The 27,904-nt window shown below is 43.1% G+C and overlaps 1 protein-coding gene and 1 long non-coding RNA gene across 9 annotated transcripts in view; one reads left to right on the forward strand and one right to left on the reverse strand.

Annotated features, from left to right (window-relative positions):
- Positions 1 to 27,904, reverse strand: part of KMT2C (lysine methyltransferase 2C) — a 219,778-nt gene that overhangs the window by 179,892 nt on the left and 11,982 nt on the right. The window contains exon 1 of one of the 8 annotated variants that reach the window (XM_075827363.1): positions 12,582 to 12,732. The exons of the other annotated variants lie outside the window; for them this stretch is intronic. The gene's annotated coding sequence lies outside the window, so the exon portion shown is untranslated. Of the gene's footprint in view, positions 1 to 12,581; positions 12,733 to 27,904 lie in introns of those variants that run through there. 8 annotated transcript variants of the gene reach the window in all.
- Positions 12,607 to 27,873, forward strand: LOC142652019 (uncharacterized). The gene is made up of 4 exons (XR_012847761.1): positions 12,607 to 13,433; positions 20,431 to 20,483; positions 20,674 to 20,908; positions 27,655 to 27,873. It is a non-coding gene; the product is annotated as an uncharacterized LOC142652019 (long non-coding RNA).

Consider the following 27,904-nt stretch of genomic DNA (forward strand, 5'->3'; position numbering starts at 1 on the left):
AGTCAGTCCGCACAGCAATGAAACCAAAAGCTTCCTGATAGAGGAGCCAGTGTGAAACTATATGGCTGCTGGGATGAGTCAGAAATCGAAGTGATGTGCAGACTCATAAGGGATCAGAATAGAGGACTGTGGTTGAAGTGAATTCTCCATCATATCACGTACTTCATCACATGCGGTGCTTCTAGAGGAAACTTAAATCTGTGAAATTGAACTTTACTTGGAAATAAGTAGCCCGCAATATGGTGTGCAAACTGGTCAAACAGGGGGGAAGTGCTCTATAGAAACCAAAGCATGACAGAACACATGCCTATACACAAAGCTGCAAACACCAAGCACTACATGGACATAACTCAAGGAGGGACAACTGACTGCACACTTCAGAGTGTCAGATTACTCCAGCTTGATTTACTATTAGTTGCCAGGCAAGAAAAACTGTCCGACATCTATTAAAAAAAAAAAACACAAAAAAATAAAATTAAAAAAAAAAAAGTTTGGTGCCAACTGCAAATTTACTGACACATTGGCTGTCCAGTCCGTACACAAGAGATGGTTTGGCCGACCATTATCAGTCTCACTTACAACAGGTAACACGTACATTTGCAGCACGTGCATTGAACCACAGGGTGATGAGCAGAAGCGTCTAAGATGCCGGTTTACAGGCGTAACAAACCCGGACAGGAAAACTCAAAGATGACCTGTCATGTCATGAAACAACAACTCTAAAGTCTCATACTGTGTAGAGAGATTACAATAATGTAATTTCCATATTGAAAAAGGAATAGTAAGGCCCAGTTCTCAATTTATTTATATATTTCCAAGAGGAATAGCTGAACACGTTTTTTTTTTTTTAAAGAGCGCTCCAAAGTGCTGCAGTCTTACTTCTGCCATTTTTACTCTACTAATGTTTTACTTAAAAGGGGTTGTCCACTTTGGATAACCCCTACATGTTAGAAATATCCCTTCAGAAACTGATAAAGTGTCCCCACCTAGCGGGACCACAGCGATCAGCTGTAATCTGTGATGAAACCTGGCCGTAAATTTTAAATTTCCATGCAGCGCCACCACAGGGAAAATCATTACATAGTGCACACAGAAATGAATGGGTTGTCTATATATTGCAGCACAGGACAGGCCCTTCAGACCAAGACATTCACTTTGTAGCCCACTCCATTCTGGCCAAGAGATTAGTAACCTGAACATGGGACCCCCCTCTATTAACTCAGAATTTCCTAATAGGGTATATGAAAATGGGTTTTCTAAACTACACAACCCCTTCAAATCCAATAATCCTGGAGATCCACTAAAAAAGCACCATACAAGAAAGTATTTGTTGCTAGATTTGTCCTATTTAGAAGGCCCTTTTACACGGACCAATGATCAGTTGAACAAGTGTTCGTACGGATGCTTGTTCCCGATCATTGCCCTGTGTAAACGGGACAAAAATCAGCCAATGAACGAGCAGCTTGTTCATCAGCTGATCACATCGTTCTAGTTGGCAGCACATCACGTTGGTCCTCATACATTACAGAGGATTGCTCCTTGTGAATAAACCAACGAGCGCCAATCGATGTGCTGTATCATAGATCGGGGCTCATTTTCATGCCCAGTATTGGGCCTTTACAAAGCATTGTTAAGTTTCTTGTAAACCAAGATTATAGTGATACACTAGGGGATATCTATATGCAAATAAAATCACTAGTGTGGACAATAGTGTACAATTAGATTTTAGGCATGTAGTTCATAGAAAAGGTAGTTAAAGAAGCTCTGTCACCAGGTTATAAGTGCCCTATCTCCTACATAATCTGGTCGGCGCTGTAATGTAGATAACCGTGGTTTTTATTTTGAAAAAAATATTTTTGAGCAAGCTATGAGCAATTTTAGATTTATTCGAATTAGTTTCTTAATAGACAACTGGGCGTGTTTTTACCAACTGGGCGTTGTACAGAAGAGTGTATGAGGCTGACCAATCAGTGACCAATCGGTGACATACACTTCTCATTGTTCCAGCCCATTGTTACAGTGTGATTGTGCAGTGAAAGAAGCTGGGCTGGAACAATGAGAAGTGTATGACGCTGATTGGTCACCGATTGGTCAGCCTCATACACTCTTCTGTACAACGCCCAGTTGGTAAAAACAAGCCCAGTTGTCTATTAAGAAACTAATTCGAATAAATCTAAAATTGCTCATAACTTACTCAAAAATGAATCGTTTTTCAAAATAAAAACCACTGCTGTTATCTACATTACAGCGCCGGTCAGATTATGTAGGAGACAGGGCACTTATAATCTGGTGACAGAGCCTCTTTAAATTGGTGGGTTGCTACCATTTTCCTTAACAAGAGTGTACTAGTGGTGTTGTGTTACAAGTGCCCAGACCCCATTTATTTTATCTATTGAGTCATCTGATCGGTAGGTCAGAAAATTGTTTTGTGGGAATATTCATTTAACCCCTTAATTACCAGCCTATTTTAGACCTTAATGACCAAGCCATTTTTTACGTTTTTCCATCGTCGCATTCCAAGAGCTAGAACCTTTTATTTTTGCGTCGACATAGCTGTATAAGGTCTTGTTTTTTGCGGGACAAGTTGTATTTTTTAATAGCACCATTTTGGGGGACATATTATTTATTGATTAACTTTTATTAACTTTTTTTTGGGGGGGGGAATAGAAAAAAAACCTGAAATTTCGCCACGCTTTTTCGCGTCTTAAATCTACGCCGTTTACCGTGTGATATAAATAACACAATAAGTTTATTCAGCGGGTTGTTACGATTGCAACGATACCAAATTTGTATCGTTTTTGTATGTTTTACTACTTTTACACAGTAAAAACGCTTTTTTTTCAAAATTATTTGTTTTTGTGTCTCCATATTTGAAGAGCCGTAACATTTTCATTTTTTCGCCGATGCGGTTGTGTGAGGGCTTTTTTTTTTGCGGGAAGACTTGTAGTTTTTATTGGCACCATTTTGGAGTAGATGCGACTTTTTGATCACATTTTATCACATTTTTTTTTAAAGTCAGGATTCACAGAAAACAGCAATTTTTTCCATAGTTTTTTATTAAATTTTTTACGGCGTTCACCGTGCGGGTTAAATAGTGTAATAGATTTATAGTCGGGGTCGTTACGGACGCGGCGATACCAAATATGTGTAACTTTTTTACTTTATTTTGTTTTTTTAATAGTAAAGCATTATGTATGGGGAAAAGCTGGGTTCTTCATTTTTTTTTACATTTTTTTTTTTTAATTAACTTTATTAAACTTTTTTTTCACTAGTCCCACTAGGGGACTATAATATGCGATTCTCCGATCGCTATTATAATACACTGCAATACTTTTGTATTGCAGTGTATTACTGCCTGTCCGTTTAAAACGGACAGGCATCTGCTAGGTCATGCCTCCGGGATGATCTAGCAGGCATTCATTAATGGCAGACCTGGTGGCCTTTATTAGGCCCCCGGCTGCCATTAGAGACACAGACACTCGGCGATCGTATCGCCGGGTGTCGGTGGGAGAGAGAGGGAGCTCCCTCCCTCTCTCCAAAACCACTCAGATGCGGTGCACGCTATTGTGCACAGCATCGGAGGGGTTAAACGGGTGAGATCGATACTTATATCGATCTCACCAGGCAGAGCAGGGACGCTCCCAGCCCTCAGCTGCCTCTAGCAGGGAGATTTGATGCTCCCTGCTCGGTTTACTTTATCCTGATGCAGTGCCGTAAAAAGGCACATGCATCAGAATAAAGCCCGTTAGTGGCCGCCGTTAAAAGGCGTATTGGCGGTCACTAACGGGTTAAGGGTATGTTTACACATGGCAGATTTGTTGCAGAAGTTTCTGCAACCGAAAAATCCATCTCACATATTTAATTGGAGTTGTTTCTGCCGCATGTACATGGATGTTTACAAGTGCAGACATTTCTGCAATAAATCGGCCACATTAACAGCAAGTATTTTTCTAAGGACCTGTTCACATCAGCGTTGCCCTTCCGTTGAGGGGTTCCGTCTGAGGTTTCCGTCAGGTTAACCCCTCAACGGAAAGGCAAACGGAAATCTTAGCTTCCGTTTCCCTCACCATTGATCTCAATTGTGACTAAAATGTTGTTAATCGTTTACGTTGGTCACCGTTGTGACAGGGTTCCGTTGTTTTGACGGAATCCATAGTGAGGTCGACCATTAACAACGTTTCCGTCACCATTGAGAACAATGGTGAGGGAAACTGAAGCTAAGGTTTCCGTTTGCCTTTCCGTTGAGGGGTTAACCTCAACGGAAGGGCAACACTGATGTGAACAGGCCCCAAGTTATTTTACTAAATTAAAGTGGTTGTTACAGGCATCTACTTTGTACTGCCTACATTTTATTTTTATTTTTTATTTTATTGTAGGGCTCATTCACATCAGCGTGGTCTTTGTTCAACCTTTCCCTCAGCGGAACAGATGAATGGAAAGCCAAACGGAAACTATTTCTTCCGTTTGCTTTTACCATTCATTCCAATGGCATTTTTTCTTTCAGTTGGTTTAAAATTTGCCTCCGTTCCACTAGGTTTCCGTTTCTTTCACGGAAACAATGGCGTAGTCGTAGTTTGCATTACTATTTATTTAAAATACCATTGAAATGAATGTTAATGTAAAAAAGGTTTAATGGAAAGACAACGCTGATGTGAAGGGGCCCTAAATTGTTAAAAATAAAATGAACTTTTATTAGTACACCAAAAATATTTTCTTAAGTTGAAAACATTTTATTTTACCACTAAAAGAGCAGCATGCATATGGTGACAATATAAGTCTTAAACCAGCTGAATAATTTCCTGTGCCAAACATTTCCTGGTGATAAGGAGACCAAAACGATGGTACTGCAGCTATGTTAACAACACACGTCATCCTCTTCTTACTGATCAAACCTACCCTGGCATCTACCTTTACACAGTTCAGGAAAACGGCACAAAATGATCTTTCCAAAAAGCTTCTGGTATATGAATATTAACACATGTAAACTCATCATAGAGAGGAACGTCTAGTGGTCAATGAATGGGTTATAGATATGGTCCTGTCCCTAGACAGCACTTCACTCCTACGATGTCTCTTACATCTAATGCTGAGGAGCACCAATGGGCAACTGCTCTTACTACAGTTACACCGGCCTACAGAACATTTTGTAAAAATAACTGGAAATGTGCATGTAAAAATATATTTTCTAAATTTCTGCACTAACCAGGAATACATGCTCATTTTTCTTCTACTGACCACACCAATGCGTCAAAAAACTGTTGCCAGTGCCAGTCAAGCGCTAGTCACCAACTATCACAATAATATTCCTGCTCATGTCCGATGAAGACAGTAAGGCTCTATTCACACGACAGGGTCCGAGTGTCGGCCGATAAAAACGGCAGTTTTGGACCGTTTTTCTCGGCCGTTTTGCATCCATTCCGGGCCGTGTTGCCGTTTAACGGTCGATTTTGACCCACTTTGCATCAGTTTTTTTTCCTGTCCGTTTTATGAATTTCATTTGTACATTTTTTGCCACACACTTCCCTCTGTAGATACTGCGGCAGCCCCCTTGTAGGTAGTGCCACACAGCCCCCCGTAGGTAGTGCCACAACCCCACCGTAGGTAGTGCCACAACCCCACCGTAGGTAATGCCACACAGCACCCCCCATAGATGGCACCCCCCTGTCTGTAGATAGCGCCCCTGTTCCAGAAGTCCCTGACTTCTCCTGGAGCGGAGACACCAGCCACAGGGTCGGGGATTCCGCTTCAGAAGTGCCTGGACGTCACTGTGGCCGGTGTTTCCGATCCAGGAGAAGTCCCTGACTTTACTGTGTCCATATATGGACACAGTGACTTCTGAATCGGAATCCCCAGCCACAGCGTTGCAGAAGCTGTGGCTGGGGATTGCGTTCCTACAGGGAGCAAAAAAGTACCCTCCTCCTCACATGCACTTCGCACTGTGAGGAGGAGAGCGTGCGAGCGACGCAAGACATGGCCGTCACTCGGGACACATTCCAGTGATGGCCGTGTATAACCAATAGACTTCTATGGGAGTCGGGCGGCCGGGAGAACGGGTTTCCCGGGGCGTCAAAAAAAAATTGGTTGTGTGAATAGCCTTATTAGGGGTCTATTGTTCCTACTGCGACCGTGACACGGCCGTTTTATGAATGGCCGTCACACGGCCGGGAAACCCTGTCGTGTGAATAAGGTCTAACTGATGATTAATGTAGCGGGAGAAGGCAGCGCTGACTGAGTAAAAGCAGGTCAATGTGAGACCCAACCTCAGCAGGCGGTTCTACAGTGTCAACATACAACTGAGGTTATTGGCAGGAAAGAAGAGGCTGAAATGTAAAGTAGCGCACTACAGTACTGGAAGTGTCTATGGGGATAACACAAGCTTCAATGCAATCATTTTATAAATCACAATGAACAGTATAAGAAAGAACTAAGAATATTTGCTACGTGTATCCCATTTTCTGCATTTGGTAGTTGACAACTTCTCATACAGCATTGATAAAGCTTTTTGGAGAGAGCATTGGATGACATTATAATTTCTAATGTGTACTACAGGAGCCACCGCCGCTTACATCCAGAACGTCAATGGAGTAGGGATATAAACCGCGTCACTCAGTGACAACAGATCTGTAAAGTTGGCCGCATGCATTATGATTCTTCAAAAATAGCTGCTGCCAACATAAAATTATAATTTTTTTACGAGTTTATTAAGTTGATTTTATTATATATATTTTAAAGATTGACAATCAAAAAGATATTTGCTACATATGACAAAAGGGAAAGACCACTGTCAGCAATGGACAATTCTTTGCATTGATAGTATAAGTCTCCTATGACTCTGTTGAATTGATTGAAGTATTCAATGTTTTATGCAATCGAAAATCATCATTGAACTCTATTTGCAGTGCAGTGTACTATAAATGGATGATTTGATCAGATTTTCCTATAAAAACCACACAGGGTAAGGTCAGTTTAAGGGTATGCTCACTCAGGGAGGATTCGATACCGTGTATCCGCCCTGGTCGCCGCAGGGAAATCCGGTCGAAAAAAACGCACCAAATTGTGGTGCACTTTTTCTTGCAGAACGTCCACTGCGGAAAACTGGACATAAAATGTCACTTACCCGTAGAGATGGAGGCACGTCCCTCTCCCACCCTGTGATTGGCTGCAGCGGTCACATGGGTTGAAACGTCATCCCAGGAGGCCAGGGAAGAAGCACAGTATTCTGTTCCGATTTTTTTTTCTGAGCTGCGATATTTGCGGGACAAAAAACGCAACATCTATTTGTTGCGGGTTTTACCTCCTCTTTGAATTCAATGGGGGAAAACCTGCAACAAGAAAGCAGCGATTCCGCAAATACAATTGACATGCTGCGGATTAAAAAACTGCACCACAGATCTATTTCTGGGGGGTTTTCCGCTTATCGCTTACGCAGCGTGTGGATGAGATTTGAACAAGTCTCATCCACTCTGCTGCAACTGTATTATGCTGCGGATTTTCTGCAGAAAAACCGGCAGGATTTACGCTACGCGTGAACCCGGCCTTACAGTGAGGAATATACAGAAGATCTATGCGGCATTGCTGAACGGGTTAACAGTTACTAACAGAGCAGCCTAGTTCTTGTATAGAGTCAGAGGATCAGGTGAGCTCCTTAACAGCAGGTCTTGCCTTTAGCAATAAAGTCACATGTTCGCTGCTACAGTTTTAATGTTATTACAGGGAAGCAGCCAGTGATAACACCTGTGCTAATAGACTGAGGCCTGGGAGTGGGAGGACGAGGAAGAGGAGGAGGGTATAGATTTTGGACAATGAAAAGCCCCTATTCCGTTTATGTATATAATGTACATATAGTATAGACTAAGGCCTCATGCACACTAACGTATTTTTTTCCCCCTGTAAATACGGGTCCTTGGTCACCAGTATTCCACCCGTATTTACGGGCACGTTTTCGCTGCAAAATTACACTGCAGTAATCGGCAGCCCCTTCTCTCTATCAGTGCAGGATAGAGAGAAGGGACAGCCCTTTCCGCAGAAAAAGTAAAAGAAATTCATACTTACCCGGCCGTTGTCTTGGTGACGCGTCCCTCTTTCAACATCCAGCCCGACCTCCCTGGATGACGCGGCAGTCCATGTGACCGCTGCAGCCTGTGATTGGCTGCAGCGGTCACATGGGCTGAAACCTCATCCGAGGAGGCCGGACTGGAGGAAGAAGCAGGGAGTTCTGGGTAAGTGTGAACGTCTATTTTTTTTACACGTTGATCTATTTGTGATCGGAAGTCACTGTCCAGGGTGCTGAAACAGTTACTGCCGATCAGTTAACTCTTTCAGCACCCTGGACAGTGACTATTTACTGACGTTGCCTAGCAACGCTCCCGTAATTACGGGTGCACACATGTAGTCACCCGTAATTATGGGAGACCCATAGACTTCTATGGTCCTGCCCCTGCCGTAATTACGGCCTGAAATAGGACATGTTCTATCTTTTTCAACAGCACGGTCACCTTCCCGTAAGCATATGGGGAGGTACCCGTGGCCAATAGAAGTCTATGGGCTCGTAAGTACGGGCGTTTTTACGTTCGTGTGCATGGGGCCTTACTCATCTCACGCAAGAAATTGACACCATCAGCAGCCCGTACTGATTGTGTCTGTAAAGAGCATTCTCTGAGGACATGTGTTTTGAGATTTAGGCCCCCTGCACACGGCCGTAGCCGTAATCCCTGTCCGTGATTATGGCTATAGACGGCCAGTCATCCGCATTTGCGGGCCGTGCTCTCATTATAAAGTGTAGGAGCAGAGTCCGTAAAATAAAAAATAGGACACGTACTATTTTTTGTGGAGCCTTTCTACGGCCCGGACACCTTCCTGTAAATACACGCCGTGGGCAATACAAATGAATTACGGCCGTCTGCACGGGGCCTTAGGCCTTGTTCACACGAATGTGTCAGTTTTGCGCGCGTAAAAAAAATGCAACGTTTTGTGCACATTGCAGTTCCGTGTGACATCCGTGTACAGTGCGCTTCTGCGTTGTTTTTTTTTTTTACAAGCGTATGTCATCCGTGTGTTACGTGTTTTTTACGTCAGCAAAAAAAACCTGAAGGAGGCGTTTCTTTTTCTCATTTCTTTGGCAACCGTTGCGTGAATCACGGACAGCACACGGATATGCGTCCGTGTGCTGTCCGCCATTTTCACGCACCCATTGACTTCAATGGGTGCGTGATGCGCAAAAAATGCACAAGTATAGGACATGCAGTGAGTTTCACGCAGCGGTCACATGCTGCGTCAAAAACACTGAATGTCTGAATGGACCCATTGAATTGCATAGGCCCGTGTGATGTCCGTTGTTTTAACGCGCGTAACACGGATGTGAAGTACGCTCGTGTGAATAAGGCCTAATAGTGTTTAGTCACGGATTGTATACAAATTGGACCACGGAAATCTAGGAAGCTGGCCCAAAATTGACCAAAAGCAGCTTGTGAAAGTAAATTATCATCAGCAGGCTACATTACTTCAGGTCACCTTATGTTCACACAGAGTTTTTTGCAGGCGGAAAATCTGCCTCAATATTGCGTTTGGAAGTTTGAGACAGATTTTCCTCTGCCTGCACACCGATTTTCACGGCGATTTTTCACCCGCGGCCATGGAGCGCCGCAGGCATAAAACGCCACAAAAAACGCTTTCTCTGCCTCTCATTGAGGTCAATAGGAGGTCAGAGGTGTAACCGCGCGAAGATAGAGCATGTCCCTTCTTTCCCCTCGCGAGCCAGTTTTACCGCTCGCGGGAGAAAACCGCCTTCCATTGAAATCAATGGGAGGTATTTTCGGACGGTTTTTGGCGAGTTTTGCGGCGCGGTTTCCACGTCAAAAAACTCTGTGTGAAACATGGCAAGAGAGAAAATTTGACTGAAGCTTTCTGGCCACTAATGTCTCATTAACCCCTTAAAGGACAGGCCTATATGAGTGTTTTCATTTTCGTTTAATCCCTCCCGCCTTCCAAAAGTCATAACTTTTTTATTTCTTCATCGATATAGCCATAGGAGGGCTTGTTTTTTGTAGGACAAGTTGTAGTTTTTCATGGCACCATTTTCTGTATCGCATAATGTACTGGAAAGCTGAAAAAAAAGATTTGTGGGGCAAAAAAACAGTGGTTACGACATTTTTTTTTGGGGGGGGGGGTTGTTTTTACGGCGTCCATCAGGCTACATATTCACCTTATTCTACAGGTTGATGCGATTACGCAGATACAAAATTTATATGTTTTGTTTTATGCTTTATCACTTTAAAAGAAAAAAATTACATTTGCTAAAAAAAAATTATGGTTTGCGTCCCCATATTCTGAGAGCCATAACTTTTTTTATTTTTCCATCGATTTAGCGATGTGAGCTTAAATTTTGCGGAGCGAGCTGTAGTTTACACCGAATACCATTTTGTGGTACAAAGATGGCAGACCTGGGGGCCTTCATTAGGCCCCCAGAACAACCACTGTCACCCACCGATAGGGCGGTGGGGGAGGGGGGATTGGCACGTTGGAGGGAGATGTCCCCGATTCTAACAATTTAAATGCCGCTGTTGCGATTAACCGCATTTAAGGAGTTAGAGACACGGAGTCAAAGTGATCTTGGATTCCGCCCATTGCTGCAAGGTGTCGGCTGTATAACACAGCCATCACACGCTGAGTATGGAGCGAGCCCATCCCGTTCCATACTTCACTTTACCTGCGGTCACGTACAGGTACGCGATATGTCATTAAGGGGTTAAACAAAACACAAAAAAAACAAAAGGACAGCACCAATTATTTTTATGGGCTGAGCTTCTGCCCAAAAAAGCAACACTTTTTTCTGATCTCACACAACCCTATAGAGATATAGATATATAGAGAGGCTCACGGGCTCCATAGGAAGAGAATGTTGGCGGCGTCACAGCCGACGCTTCAGTGTAACAAACGGGATCCCACTCGTTTAACCCCTTAGATGCCACAGTCAAAAGCAACCGCAGCATCTAAGCCGTTAGAAACAGGGGTGGCTGATGATTGGCATGGCAGCCTGGGGGCCAAGTCCAAGTGAAGGCCCCCAGGTGTGCCATCTTTCTACTGCCTCCAGCAGAGCTTCATAGGGGGCTGCCAGTAAACAATTTACGTGGGGGGGATTAGTAAAAAAAAAGTTTGGAGATAATGGATTTTTTTATATATATACACATATATATATATATATATATATATATATTTTTTTTTTTTTTTTTTTTAATTAAAAACAAAATATTTAATGAATGTAATGTCACGTCCATAAAAGTCTGAACTATTACAATATAACATTTAACCTGCACGGTGAACGCTGTAAAAAAATAAAACATTAGAATTGCTGTTTTTTGGTCACTTCATCTACATCAAAAAAATGGAAGAAGAAGTGATCAAAAAGTCTCATGTACCAACTGAAACTACAGCTCGCCCAGCAAAACATTAGCCCTCAACAAGCCGTGTACAAAATAAAGTTATGGCTCTCAAAAATAGAATTTGGCGACACAAATTTGATCAGTTTTTTTCCTTGTAAAAGTAGTAAAATCTAAAAAAAAAATCAACGATATAAATTTGGTATCGCCGTAACGGTATTGAACCGCACAATAAAGTAAACATGCCGTTTTTACCACATGGTGAACGCCGTAAAAACGAAAGCCCCAAAAAATGCAGGAATTGCTGTTTTTTTCCACTATTCCACCCCACAAGGAATTTTTCCCATTTTCCCATCACATTATATGGTACAATAAATAGTGGCGTGAAAACCGGCAACTCCTCCCGAAATAAACAAGCCCTCATACGGCTATAATTATCGGAAAAATAAAAAGGGTTTTGGCACTTGGGGAGAAAAAAAACGAAAGTGAAAATCCGAAAAATGGCTGTGATGGGAAGGTGACTAGATTTACACACTGAAAACACGTATTCTAATGAAAAAGGGGTCCAAGACTGGGACTACACGGCGACTTCTGCGGTGGTGCGACTGTCGCAGTTCCGTTATTGGTCGCTGTGAATCTTAGTTAAAGTACCAGGCGCACTAGTCACTGACAACAATCACAGGACCCACTGCTCTGCAACAAGTGTCCCCAAAGTCACCATGTAGCTATTGAGGGGCCACTTACAGAACAGGATCAGGACGACATTTTAACCCCACCAAAAAAAATGTTGCCACTCTACGCCATACATGGGCCCTCCGTAGTAGGATTCCATCATCCTCACTACTTTTCCAGTTCTCATTATACACTGCTGTGGACTATGAGGCCAAGTTCTGGTATCCGCCGCCTCTCCGTGTACAATACACGGCTCCATCACGGACTTCCACTAAGTTTCTGGTCAGAGCGGCTTATCCGAAACGTTACCCGGCACCAGCGGGGCGCAGACCCGACCCGGCGCTGTAATAACATATACATAGACCAGCGCTGAGACAGGGCGCAGGCACCGGAGGGTTAATGCGAAGATAATAACAATGTGACAGGCGGTGCACATGACGGGTTAAGCCCGAGTGACATCACTCCCTCTCCCCGCTGGCTGTCAGTGTCAGCTGGCCGCGGAGTGACACACGACATGTACGTGGCAGCGCTTACCTGCCTGCTAGGCGCCCTCCTCCGCTCGTCTCATGTCCTGGAAGCAGCGCAGTTTATTACGTCGGAATTTCCTTTTTCTTGTAGGGAGACTCTTCCAGCGCTTCCCGGAGATGACCCGTATCATCACCGTAACACACTCACAGGACTCCGAGATCCCTCCGACAAACAGGACCACAGCCCCACCCCCTCCCCAGCACAGTCAGAGCACGGGATGTAGATCCGGCAAAGGCTGGAAATCCCGGACTGGATTCAGCTCATGTGCGCAATACTGGTGACACGGCGGAGCACAATGACGTGCAGCACCCCGGGGAAACGACACGAACAACGACGAAAACCAGACTCTGCCCAGCACTGTAACAGCAGCAGCAGAGGCGCAAATACAGCCACTAATGACTAGATTCTCTTTAAATGCAGCGACACAACTGCTTCCGTTTCCCCTCGCACTGTCCGTTTAGGAGATGAACTCGAGTCGCATTGTTTTCTTTGGATATGGACTTCTAAAGAAGCTCCCCAGTGTTGTCATCTGCAGCAAACAATTCAGTCTTCTAGGGCCTAGTTCACAAAATTTTTGCAGACAGAAAAAAAATCTGACTCATATTGCCGGCGTTGTTTTGACACTTTTTTTTTTTTAACACGTTTGTTTTGGCTTTTTTTGCCCACGGACGCTGCAAAATCCGAAGCAAAAAAAAGCCCAAAAAAAAAACAAAACGCTCAACGAGCGCCACAGGTTTTTTCTGCCTCTCATGGATTTCAATTGGAGCGGAGTCAGAAACCGCTCGAAGGACCATGCCGTTGTTCCTGCAAGTGGCCAAAAGCCACACAGGGGAAAAAACGCCTCTGCCTCCCATTGAAGTAAATGGCGGGGGGGGGGGGGGGGGGATGACTTGGGATGTTTTTCTAGTGCTGATTCTGATGCGCTTTCCGCGTCGAAAAGCTCTGTGTGAACTGACCCTAAAGATATGTCCTGTGCAAATACTATGCAATGATGAGGAACCTTACAAATTAAAAAGGGATTTTCCAGAGATAAAAAAAATATATAAATTTTTCCCTCTGAAAATGCTTTAAAAAAACAAAAAAATCTCAATATACTTACACCTCATGCACACGACCGTGTGCGCCGGCCGAGCCCCGCTAGTGATCCGAGGAAAGATAGAACATGTGCAATCTTTCCTCGGATCGGAGACTGATTATTTTTCACGGACCCCATTCACCCACTAAAGCGAATGGGTCCGTGAAGACTATCCGGTGCCACTCGGATGCCATCAAAAAAGGCCCGAGTGGCACAACGGTCGTGTGCATGAGGCGTTTAGTTTGTCTGAAAAAGCCTTTAAGCTTGTGTAAGCTCGGACATGAAAAACGCCCGAGTCTCACCCGTGCGGGACCGGTTTTCACAGATCCTCCAGACTTGAGTGCATTGAGGGATCCATGAAAACGGATGAAAATAGGACATGTCCTATTTTTTCACAGGCCCGTAACACAGTTCGTTAAAACAATGGTCGTGTGAACAGCCCCATTGAATTGAATGGGTCTCTTTGCGGTCAGTGTTGTTTTTTTAACGGACAGCACACGGACGTATAATACGCTCGTCTGAATAAGGTTTCCTCGTGGCCAATGTTTTCACAACAGTTTAAAGGTCTACACAGAGACGACGTGTGAGCGGACTACTTGCTATAGTATTGTCACTAGGGTCCACACATTGTTCTTTTATAGAACGGAAGCCAATGGTCAAAAGCACCCTAGGCCCCAATGAAAAAGGTGTAAACCACATAGCAGAACGGGCGCTGATTTGTGGTGTGGAAATCTGGGGCATTTCACATTACAATATATGAGGATTAGGTTTTAAAGACCCCATCCACACATAGCGGAAAGAAAATCTGTGCGAGTTGCAGATTTTTGAACCCACAGCACGCTCATTTTTGCGTAAACGCTGCAAGTGACGAAAATAGTCTGCAATGTTTGGACTTTTAAACTTTACATGCAGTTTCTATATCTGCTATCTTCTATTAGCATTGGAACCATTGAGCCATCTTTGACACCGGTGTCCAGGTGTATCAGTCTCTGAAAATGCACGCCGTGATGTAACTACACAGGAATATTTCCTATAGTTTTGTCCCACTACTCTGATATTACACTGCAGTTACAGTACAAGGATAGAAAACACTGCAATGTATAATACATGCAGTGATGTCACCATACAGAGATAATAAAACACAGTGATGTCACAGAACAGAAGTGATGACCAAAACCACAGCACAAGAGTAATAATCTCAGTGATGTCATAATGCAGGGATAAGCCGCAGTGATGTCACAGTGCACTCATAATAAACACTGAAGTCATCAAAAGGGTTGTTGTACACAGTGATGTCACAGTAAAGTAGTAATGCACAGTGATAACAAGCAGTGATGTCACAGCTGAATTATAAGGACCACAGTGATGTCACAGCACAGAAATAATAAAAGCAGCACTAATACGAGGATCAAGCACAGTGATGTCATAGTCCAGGGAGAATTAATGCAGTGATATCACAGTACGGTGAAAACAAACGGATAATGCTTCAGGTGTCTCTTGGGCCCTCGCAGGTACTAGGGCCCAGGGGCAACAGAAACCACTGCACTCTATAGTTACGCTGCTGTAAATCGAAGTATCATCCAAATTCACTGTTATACGTGTCCAGTTAGATCGGTCGGACGGTGAAGGGGGTGATTATAGGCAAGAAAAAAAACGTTAGTAAAAAAAAAAAAAATTGCGAAAAGGGGAAAAAATATATAAAAGTTTACAGATCGCTTCCATTTTACAGTCTCCCCTAAAAGCAGTGCATGTTGCGATGTGCAAACAACTAGGAGCAATAGGAAGCTCATCTGTAATTGCCATTTTCATGATTTACCACAAAGCACAAATGTCACTTTCAAGGAGGAAAAAAAAAGTCATGAAATAACAGGAAACGTATGCAGAGTAGAGTGTGCCCCATGCATGGCTATTGCTGCGGAGGGTAGTGGCTGGTTGTGTGTCCCCAGTACACAGGGCGATCCTTTGCAGCAGTCACGTTATCACTGAACCGGACAGGATTTCATGACAGGGCCTGAAATCCCATGAAGCAGCACAGAGCCTTTTACTTTCAGATTCTGTAGGAGATCGTCATTGTGAGGCGGAGAGCCAGAGCGGCCCTAGAGCCGAGGCTGCGCCTTCCACCAGAATTAAAGGGACAGCAGTACACAGCAGGATACGCTGCAAAACACACTCCAGCCTCCCGGGAGAAATCCTGCCGTGAACCCCGCGCATTTACTGGAAAGGTTAAGCTACTTATATGCACCACTTATCGAGAAAAGTGTAACGCGATGTCCATACATTTACATAAAAAGACATTTGTAGCCAATTCCCCCAATACGTTTGCCCTCCTCACAATTTTCCTGATGTCACAAGCAGAAGGATTGCTGCTTTGACCAAAATAGAGCAAAGCCTGGAGGGCACATAGCATTGGTTATAGTCACAGAAATGCGCTGGTGAGTTCAGCAACTCCGACTAAAGTGGATGATCGCAGAATTATTTCCTTCACAACATCTAGAAAAGTCCAGAGGAGTTCAGAATATCATAGTCTATAAACAAGAGACGTCTTCATACTGGGGGTTTCTCTCAAGCTGCAAAACCACTGGTAAGGCTTAGTTCACATATCCGTTAGGGCTCTATTCTGACGTTCCGTCTGAACGTTCCATCAGAATGAAGCCCTGACTGGCAAACCATAGGTTTCCGTTACCATCACCATTGATTTCAATGGTGACGGATCCGGTGCCAATGGTTTCCGTTTGTCTCAGTTGTGCAAGGGTTCCGTCGTTTTGACAGAATCAATAGCATAGTCGACAACAGTATTTATTCTGTCAAAATGACAGAACCCTCGCACAACGGAGACAAACAGAAACCATTCGCACCGGATCAGTCACCATTGAAATCAATGGTGATGGTAACGGAAACCTATGGTTTAAGTTTGTGTCAGTCAGGGCTCCATTTCGACGGAAAGCTCAGACGGAATTTCAGAACGGAGCCCTGACGCAGATGTGAACGCAGTCTCACACAAGAACAGAAAAGCTAGATTAAAATTTTCTAGAAAGTCTAAGAATCTAAGAAAGTCGTCCAGTTCTGCAACAAGATTCTGTGGACAGACGAAACCAAGATGAACTTGTACCAGAATGATGAACAGAACCAGAAGAGAACAGTATGGAGCCGGAAAAGAAGCGCTCATGATCCGAAGCACACCGCATCATCTGTCACACATGGTGGAGGCAGTGTTATGGCATGGGCATGTATGGCTGCCAACGGAACCAAGTCACTGGTGTTTTATTGATGACAGGACTGCAGAGACAGTAGGATGAACTCTGAAGGGTTTAGAGCGAGACTTGCTGCTTAAACGCAGTCAAATGCTGCAAATCTGATTGAATGGCGCTGGGGCTGGGCGATTAATCGAATTCATTTGATTAATTAGCCCTCAAGGTCTCGGACTATTGTTTTATTAACAGAATCGTTAAATCAATTTTTTAAGTGTCGCCGTGCTGCAGGAGGAATCTCCGCCCCGCAGCCTCGTCACTGCCTGATCTGCCCCGTCTGACAAGCTGCTCCCCGTTCTGTCTCAGCTTCTCTATGGAACGCTATTCTGTAGTTAACAAAATGATACAGTATCAAACTGCAGCTCCATGAGGAAGCAGACTCCTAGTATATAGCCACACTGCCCTGTAGATACTACCCCTTCTTGTAGATAGCACCCCGCGATCTGCAAGGGGGGGTGCTATCTACAGGGACATTGCAGTGTTTTCAGGGGATTGGGACAAAAAAAAAAAACCCTGACAAAGGAAATCCATTGGGAGACGCACTGATGTAAAATAGACATAAAAAACTGACAACTCAGTTTTTAATGGTCATTATTTTCACGGTCATGTCACTGTAGCCTAAATGACTGATGCCAGGAGTCCAGTTCACATGTACTGTGGTCGGGCCAGGAAATCCGGTGGACACGCGGACTGTTTTTCACAGTCCAATCTAGGGATGTCACGATACCAGAATTTGGACTTTGATACCGATACTTCGTTTAGTATTGCGATTTCGATACCAATTCGATACTTTGCCAACAGTAATAAAAAATAAAAAAAAAGTTCTTCCATTTTCTGATGTGAGGCGCGTGGTGTGATGATGCATTTAACCTCCACGTGCCTCACATTTCTCAGTCATAATGGGTTAATATGTGAGGTACATGATGGGGTTAACTACTATTAATGTGAGGCCCATGGAGTTTAAATTCATCACACCTCGTGCCCCACAATAAGTGATAGAAAGCAGTTTTTATTTTATTTTTTTACACATCATAAATGATGCAAAAAAAACTGTTGTGCAGGTTATTACGGCCGCGCCAAAACTGAATGTGTATATTTTATGTATTGAGACTTATTTTAATGTTTATTGTAAAAAAGGTGAATGTGTATTTGTTTTTAATTTAACATTACTTTATGTTTTTACTTTATTTTTTAAACTTTAATGTACTGGCATATATCTATATACTGATAGTACACAGGCATATATCTATATTACAGTACATTAGCCTGTGTACCGATAGGGCATACTTCGGTATGCCCTAACAACTGCCTGTGTACGAACAGGAAATATGGTAGGACAGCCCTGGGGTCCTTCAATGGACCCTGGGCTGTCTGCCCATATACGGTATGCCCCTCAATCCCGTCACAGGAATTCCCGGTGACGCGATCCAAGGGGCATCTCCCCTTCTCATTTTCCCCTGAATGCTGACTGATGCTTGATCGCAGCATTCACGGGAATAACGGCGGAGAGGAGAGGTTTCTCTGATCTCCGCCGTAATAGAGCGGGGCTGCGGGTGTAATACAGTCATTGCCTCGTTCCTGACAGAAAGTGCGAGCGCGGTCAGCATGAGGAGATGCGGCCAGCGCTGCACTAATGAGTGGCGGTTCAGGCACTGAGAACAGGACATGGTGGTGTTTTGCAGTGCGCCCGCCATGTTCTGTCTTCAGTGCCGCCGCTCATTAGTGCAGCGCCGGCCGCATCACATCATCCTGACCCCGCGCACTTGTCAGGACTCAGGAGCGCGGCAATGACTATTACACGGCCGCAGCCCTGATCTCATACATTCATGTGTTACTATACTGAGCTGTGCGGCCGCACAGCTAAGTATTGAAATACATGAAATAACGGTATCGAACCGTTTGGGGATGCAGAGTATCGAAGTTTCGATGCATCATGCATCCCTAGTCCAATCACGGTCGTGTGAATCGGGCCTTAATGTCATTTCTTTAACCCTACATCTTGGGGCCGGTACGGACAGGGTCCTGCTCAGACTCCAGACACTATAATGTAAGAGTGCCCGCAGGGCGCCATCTGCCTGGCCCTGCAGCAATTTACACTGCTCTCGCCTGCAACGTCGGAGGCCGGCTGAGGTGGTGACAGGGAGAGGGGGATGTTCGTGCACGCAGTGCATCATTGATTATAGATTCTGTTAACCTGTTCCCTGCCGGGGAACACAGAAATTATAAAATCAATTCGATTACTTTTTTCCAATAGTATTTTCTGATAAAGTATTTGCAGCAGTTAAATGTTGTGAAGTTACGTATAATTATTATAGCAATGTATGTTAAAAAGTTGTTAATACAAAGAAAATAATTTATTAAATGATCTCCTGGTATTTTTTTTTCCAGTTTATTTAACAGTAATAAGGCAATCTAGATTCAAATCGAAAATCGCACAGAGGGTTGAAAAAAATAAATAAAATCTAGATTTAATTTTTGGGAAAAACCACCAGTACAGATGGATAATGACCCAAAACATATGCCAAATCAACCCAAGAGCTTCTTGAAGGCGATGTAAACCTTTGAAAGGCAAAAAAAAATTTGTTTAAATAAAAAAAGGGATTATAAGTGTGTGGTGTAACTTTGTAAATACTTTTTATGAAAAATTTGTTTTACTTTTTTAGATACAGCTGCATCTAGCGCTATTCACTGAATCGGTCTGTCCCGCGGACCTGACTGGTTCAGTGTCGGCGGGTCCTTTGTGTCTGACACGCAGGATCGAGGTGTTACCTATCACATCTAAGTTCATAACTTAGATGTGATAGATTACAGGTCGACTGCGCTATTGATTCTGTAAAAAAATGGAAACCTTACGGAACAGAGACAAGCGGAAACCATTAGCAACGGAAGCATTACCATTGAAATCAACGGTAATGCAAACGGAAGCTATGGTTCCTCCGACGGAACCCATAAACGTAAAGCGAACGCTGATGTGAGTGAACAGGCCCTTAGAAAAATATATTTCAGTATCTAATTTTAATTAGTTGAGAAATAAGTGACATTCCCAAACCCCTGTAAAATGCAGGTTGTGAGCAGTGCAACTAAATCACCAATAGAGCGGGCAAGTGGCTTATTGCAAAGACACTGCTGGCAATGCAACCTAACCCAGAGGTTAATCCTTGATGCCTGCTGCCGGCTACCTGCTCACCTAATGAACTGCATGCCTCAGCAATCAGAAATAATCCTTCATCAAACAGCTCAAGCCCCGCTGGTTCTGCTATGCCACACTATAGAAGACAGTACAAATACTTCAGTGGCAGCTGTAAAAATGCTATTAAAGAGCATTTCCACCCACTGCACTCATCATCCATGCATAAATCTAGTACCAGGAGACATTTAATGCACTTTATACGACCCTAAAATGCTTCAGTAGGCCGCCACAACTCTGTTCACCATTACTTGTGCGTGGGGGAGGGGAAGAGAAAGGCTACGGAGCACATTTTTGCCTTGAGATGCAGTGGTCACCTTTTTAACACCATTTTTTATTAACCAGGAGGACCCACGGAGCAGAAAAATGCTGACATTTGGGTATCCCTTATACCGCAGGTAAATTATTGGGGTGAGGGTTAACGTTAGGCCCTTTACAAAGTAACACTACTGTATATTGCAATAAACACTACTAATGCGGACTTCTAAGCAAAATGAAAGCCAATTATATATTCACAAACTTATGGAGGAGAGATCCTGATATTTTACCCTATTATAAAATAACTAACCCAAAGATTCTGTATTTCAGAAAGTTGAACGTAATATTAAGAGGCGATTACAAAACAGCAGGTTACATCTCCACGACAGCCAAGTAAAGATCCTGTGCAAAAGCTCATGAAGTCCCTACGAGCAAGTCAAGTTCCGCTGTACGGTGCCTCCATACAGCACCATGTTCTCCATAATACGGCATGTGATGGAACACACCTCAATGTTTTTGGAATCCAAAAGGCACATGGAAGTATAGTATGGACCCAAAGATTTCAGTAAGTGCCATATTAGGGTTACATATAATGCAAATTCATTATATTGTTGTGTGCATGAGGCTTTAAAGGGGTTTTCCACGTTCTGACAACTGATGATCTACTGGATAGGTCATCAGTATATGACCGATGCGTGTCAGACATCCGGACCCTGCACCGATCCGCAACGCTGGCTGCCTCCGGATGATGTTGCCGGAAGCAGATGGCGCCGGTCAAAGAATAACGTCCAAGCTGCAATATTGCAGCTCTGCTCCTATTCTAGTTAATAGGAACAGAGCTGCAGTTCCACCAAACGGCCGCTATGCAGTAGTAAGAGCAATCTGCTTCTGGCTCCAACTACTGCATCCCGTGCCAAACATCCAGTGCACGGAGACAGCCGGAGTTGCGGATCAGTGCGGCGTCCGGATATCGGACACGCACCGATCATATACTGATGACCTATCCGGTGGATAGGTCATGAGTTTTCAGAAAGTGGACAACCCCTTTAAGCTCAATATGAGGGAAATGATAGATTCGACTGAGGCAAGCACTTACTAAATCTAATGGATCACAAGATACAAGGCTTTTTATTACTTACCTTAGATTTTTTTTAAAAATGGGAAAGGTTTTTATTTTTTTCCCTAGATTACAAAAAAACTTGATTTAACTTTTCTTTTTTTTTGCCCCACTAGGGGACTTGAATATGCGATTGTTAGACCGCTGGTACAATACATGGAAATACTTATGTATTGCAGTGTATTGTGCTTTTAGAATCCTCCCATTAGGCCCTAAACGTAATTGAGGGCCCCTCTGTCTAGCAGCTTAGATGCAGCGGGATCTAAGCAGTTAAACGGCCAGGGTCAGAGTTCTCCCCGATCCGGGAGGTTCATGCAATGTGTAGGCTGTGACACCTGCAGCATATGGCGCGGACTCAGTCTGTGACGTATATCTACGTCAAATGACAGTAAGGGGTTAAGAAAAAGACTACAGTACCAACTGCAAATTTCCTAAATGATTTACAGGTCATAAAGGGAACATAAAATATTTATCCTCCAAGTGCTGAAAAAATTGTTAAACATTTAATAACAACCCATTTACTAAAGATCTAGATCGATAATAAACCACATCTGACACACTTCAATACGCCGACTATCACCACACGTATCAGTCAAGGAGCGGCCAATCACAACTATCTGTCACCCAAAACATCACTTCGAGAAGTTTTCCGCTATTGTTTTCTACTTCGGATTAGCAAATTTGATGTATTAAAACCATAGTGCAGATATGTCATAACTGACTCACTAAGTGTGATAAATACCTGCTCTTCCTTCCGCTACCTTATGCCACGTCCCTTGTTCTAGACCCTTTTTAACCCCTTGAGTACCCAGCTCATTTTGGCCTTGAGGACCAGACCCATTTTTTCAAATCTGACATGTGTCACTTTATGTGGTAATAACTCCGGAATGCTTTTACCTATCCAATTGATTCTGAGATTGTTTTCTCGTGACATATTGTACTTTAGGTTAGTGAAAAAATTTTGTCGATAAATTTATTGCTTATTTGTGAAAAACACCAAAATTTAGAGAAAATATGCAGAAATTATGATTTTTCACATTTTAAATCTATCTGCTTGTAAAACAGATAGTAATACCACACAAAATAGTTACTATTTCACATTTCCCATATGTCTACTTTGTTTGCATCGTTTTTTGAACATCCTTTTATTTTTCTACGACGTTACAAGGCTTAGAACTTTAGCAGCAATTTCTCAAATTTTCAATAAAATTTCAAAAGGCTATTTTTACAGGGGCCAGTTCAGTTCTGAAGTGGTTTTGAGTGCCCTATATATTAGAAACCCCCATAAAACACCCCTTTTTGAAAACTGCACCCCTCAAAGTATTCAAAACAGCATTCAGAAAGGGTTTCAACCCTTTAGGCGTCTTACAGGAATTGAAGGAAAGTAGAGCTGAAATTTGAAAATTTCATTTTTTTTTACAAAATTCATTTGTAATACATTTTTTTCTGTACCACAGAAGGTTTTACCTGAGAAACGCCACTCAATATTTATTGCCCAGATTCTGCAGTTTTTAGAAATATCCCACATGTGGCCCTAGTGTGATAATGGACTGAAACACAGGCCTCAGAAGCAAAGGAGCACCTAGTGGATTTTGGGGCCTGCTTTTTTTAGAATATATTTTAGGCACTATGTCAGGTTTGAAAAGGTCTTGTGGTGTCAAAACAGTGGAAACACCCAAAAGTGACCCTATTTTTTAAACTACACCCCTCAGGGAATTTATCTAGGGGTATAGTTAGCATTTTGACCCCACAGGTATTTTGCTATGTTTATTGGAGTTAGTCTGTGAAAATGAAAATCTACTTTTTTTCTGGAAAAACGTAGAAATTTCGAATTTTTGCAAGGAATAAAGGACAAAAAGCACCCTAACATTTGTAAAGCAATTTCTCCCGATTACGGCAATACCCCATATGTGGTAATAAACTGTTGTTTGGACCCACAGCAGGGCTCAGAAGGGAAGGAACGCCATTTGGATTTTGGAGTGCTGATTTTACTGGAATGGTTTTCGGTGCCGTGTTATGTTTGCAATGCCCTGGAGGGACCTAAACAGTGGAAACCCCCCAAAAGTGACCCCATTTTGGAAACTATACCCCTCAAGGAATTTTTCTAGCGGTATAGTTAGCATTTTGACCCCACAGGTTTTTCGCTGCATTTATTGAAATTAGTCTGTGAAGATGAAAATATACTTTTTTTCTGAAAAAACATAGAATTTTCACATTTTTACAAGGAAAAAGGGAGAAAAAGCACCCCAACATTTGTAAAGCAATTTCTCCTGATTACGGAAATACCCCATATGTGGTCATAAACTTCTGCTCAGAAGGGAAGGAGCACCATTTGGATTTTGGAGCGCAGATTTTGCTGGAATGGTTTTCAGGCGCCATGTTGCATTTGAAGAGCCCCTGAGGTATTAGTACAGTGGAAACCCCCAAGAAGTGACCCCATTTTGGAAACTACACCCATTGAGGATTTTGTTTTAGGGGTGTAGTGAGCATTTGGACTCCACAGATGTTTCATAGAAGTCATAAACATTGGGCAGTGAAAGTGAAAATTTGCATTTTTTCCAATAAAAAGTTGATTAAGCCCCAAACTTTTCATTTATACAAGGGGCAATAGGAGAAAGAGCACTGCTCAATTTGTTACCCATTTTCTCTTGATTACAGCAATATCCCATATGTGGCTGTAAACTGCTATATGTGCACATGGCAAGGGTCAGAAAGGAGGGAGCACCATTTGGTTTTTGATCACAGATTCTGCTGGAATATTTTTCAGGCATCATATTGTGTTTTCAGAGCCCATGAGGTACCAATATAGAGGAAACTCACAAGATGTGACCCAATTAAGAAAACGACACCGCTCAAGGTATTCATCTAGTGGTATAGTGAGAAATTTTACTTTTCAGATTAGGAATTAAAACAAAATTGGTAGAATTTTAATTTTTATTTATTTTACAAACGCGTGGGTTTGATGAAATATTTTGGGGATGTATCAAGCACCAATGAGAAAAAAAAAGAACTCACAATTCATTCATTTTTTTTTCCTGTGTTCATTGATACCCTATATAGGACCTTTTTGTATTGAGGCACACGGAGAGGCCCGGAAGTGAAGGTGTACCATGAGGCTCTTCAAGGCCTAGTTTTTGCTTGGGTGATTTTGGGCCACCATGGTGGTATTCATCTAGGGGTATAATGATTTTTTGTTTTGTTTTATATATCCAATTGGTGCACAAGTGGACAATTTTTAAATGAAGGTGACATAAAATTTAAGATGAAGTTTATATGGACATCCTGAAAATGGCATGAAAAAAATTAGTAGTCCACTGAAGAATGGTAAATTCTGAAACATTCTTTCATGCAAAGCCCTGGTTTGGAGGGGCAAGTGCTGCATTGATATATTGTATCCTTTCGGATACCCCTCTTCGCGCACACGCGACATCGTTTTTGTGGATGGCTCTTTTTTTCGGTTGGGGGGACTTCACTGGGGAAGTGCTGGCCAGGGACAATTCTATTTGCCTCACTTCCTGAAGCCCTGCTACTCGCTCCTTCCTCTTGGTCTTTAAAAATTAATTTTTTAATTACTTTTTCAAGGTACTCGAGGTACCTAGAACGATTGCCAGCACTTCGGTACAAAATAAAAGAATTGAGGAGGGCCATTTCAATTAAATATACGGACAGTTTTTTGTACCATACTTTCGTCTTTCGCATGGCACAGTATGGCTTCATTAGTTGATCTCCCAAATCCACCCCTCCCATATGCTTGTTGTAGGCCTGTATGCATACAGGCTTTGAAACAGTGGTGCTTGTTCCACGCACTGAAACTGGGCTTGTGGTGTTGCCATGCATGGTGGAGAGCATGAGGACCTCTTTTTTGTCCCTGAATTTTACCAGGAGCACATTTTCATCATATCGTGCCCTGGTTTCGCCAACTGACAGTTTCTCAGCAAGAAAAGGCTTTGGGAGGTATTTTAGATTCCTGCGAGCAGTGCCACAGGCCATTGTTTTCCTTTCAACAAGGCACTTAAAAAGCGGAACGCTGGTATAAAAGTTGTCGAGGTATAGGTGGTACCCCTTATCCATCAGAGGATGCAGCAGGTCCCACACTATTTTACCGTTTGTGCCAAGAACTGGGGGGCACTCTGGGGGACTAATCTGTTTGTCTTTCCCCTCGTACACACGAAAGGAGTGTGTGTATCCAGACTGGCTCTCGGACAGTTTATATATTTTTATGCCATATCTGGCTCTTTTGTTTGGCAAGTATTGTCGGAAATGAAGCCGTCCTTTGAAATGGACTAACGATTCATCAATGGCTATGTTTTTTTCAGGAACATAAACTTCTGCAAAAACCAAATTAAAATATGTGATGATGGGCCTAATTTTGAACAGCCTATCAAAATTTGGATGATCCGGGGGGGGGGGGGGGCACTGCTCATTGTCAGCAAAGTGCAAAAACTTTAAAAGGGCCTCAAAACGTTTTCGCGGCATCACAGCACGGAATACAGGTGTATCGTACAAAATATCTGTGGACCAATACGATTTGATGGTTGGCTTTTTTACAAGGCCCATGTGGAGCAAGAGCCCCCAGAAGGTTGCAATTTCATTTGCATTGGTTGGGTGCCAAGCTTGGGTTCTGGCATAATGGGATGTCGGATTTTTGCCTAAGAATTGTTGTGCATATAAATTTGTTTGCACAACCATTAGGTCAACTAAAGTATCCGAAAAAAAACATTTAAAAAAATCTATTTCCTGAAAGTCAGTTGGATTTATTTTTATGCCAGGGGCAGAGGTAAACGCAGGAATTTCAGGTGTGTAAGAGGTAGGCGGTAGCCATATGGGGTCACTGGTGCTAGGGTCACTGGTGCTGGGCTCATTCGGATCACTAGCCCTGCTTCGTTTCTGAGGGGGTTCCTCATCACTGGAGGAGGATAACACAAACTCAGATCCACCCTCACTGGCGCTATCTGTATCTGAACATAAAATGGCATATGCCTCCTCCACGCTAAATAGACGAGACATTACGAGTGTGTAATAACACTGCACTAACCCTGACGTGCAAAACTAAATTCCTGAACAGTATTGGCAAGGAAACTGTGACGTGCAAAAGTAGCACACAAAATTACTACTAAATTACTAAAACTTTTTTTTTATTTTTTTTTTTTGTTTTTTTTTGTTTTTTTATTTTTTTTTTATGAAGAACTAAAGGATAGGGCAGTAAAGAGGGCTGATGGGCACTAAAGGGGGCTAATATACTGATGGGCACTAAAGAAAAGTATTATATAGGTTTGATTGTTACTAGGGAGGACTGATGGGCACTATAATGAGCAGCAAAGGGGGCTGGTGGGCACTAAAGATTGCTGGTGGGCACTAAAATGGCTGGTGGGTACTAAAGATGGCTGGTGGGCACTGGAGAGGGCTGCTGGGCACTAAAGGGGGCTAATATACTGATGGGCACTAAAGAAAAGTATTATATAGGTTTGATTGTTACTAGGGAGGACTGATGGGCACTATAATGAGCAGCAAAGCGGGCTGGTGGGCACTAAAGATTGCTGGTGGGCACTAAAATGGCTGGTGGGTACTAAAGATGGCTGGTGGGCACTGGAGAGGGCTGCTGGGCCCTAATGGGCACTAAAGAATATTATTAGTTATATTCTGAGGGATGATGGGCACTATAAAGGGCAGATGGGAACTATAAAGGGCAGATGGGCACTATAAAGGGCAGATGGGCACTATAAAGGGCAGATGGGCACTAAAAACGCTGTTTTTCCACTGTTTTTCAACTGTAGTTCTGTCACGCTCCGATCTCCTCACAGTTCTCACAGAAATGAGGAGATCAGAGACGCTGACAGGAGCTTTCTCCGGTTTCCTACGTCATAGATAGCTGTCATTGGTCAGTCTCTAAAGACTGACCAATCACAGCAATCGCCGACATCGGGGCATGCAGATCTGTCCCCAGCACGGCAACAGAGGCGGTCAGCTATCACTGACAGCTGCCGCCATGTCGCTATCACTTTGTGATTTCACAGAGTGACAGTTTGATCCTTCGACGTAATAGTACGGCGAAGGTACGCTGGCATATGCGGCCAGCGACGTACTATTACGGCGAAGGTACGCAAGGGGTTAAAATACTCTAGAGTTAGGGGTCTATAAAACACATAGGAAGTTTGGAGCCCGTCATGTACTCAATTTTTTGACTTGATTTCCAGTGCTGCTCAGTAAATCTCACCGGTGTGAACAAGCACACAAGACTAGAACTGTTGAGGAAAGGCTGTAATCCTGCTGGCGTCGTGGCTCTGGTTTTTGCAGGACCCATGATGGATTTGCAGTGGATCCATTGACTTTTAGGACCTCTTTTAAACAGTATTTTCTTGTCGTTTGTTTAAACATGTAAAATGTGTCGGCAATTTAAAGCTTTTTTTTTTAAATGTCATTTTTTATGGCTTCTTTTCATTTGTG

This window comes from Rhinoderma darwinii, chromosome 5, assembly GCF_050947455.1.
Source record: "Rhinoderma darwinii isolate aRhiDar2 chromosome 5, aRhiDar2.hap1, whole genome shotgun sequence".
NCBI lineage: Eukaryota > Metazoa > Chordata > Amphibia > Anura > Rhinodermatidae > Rhinoderma > Rhinoderma darwinii.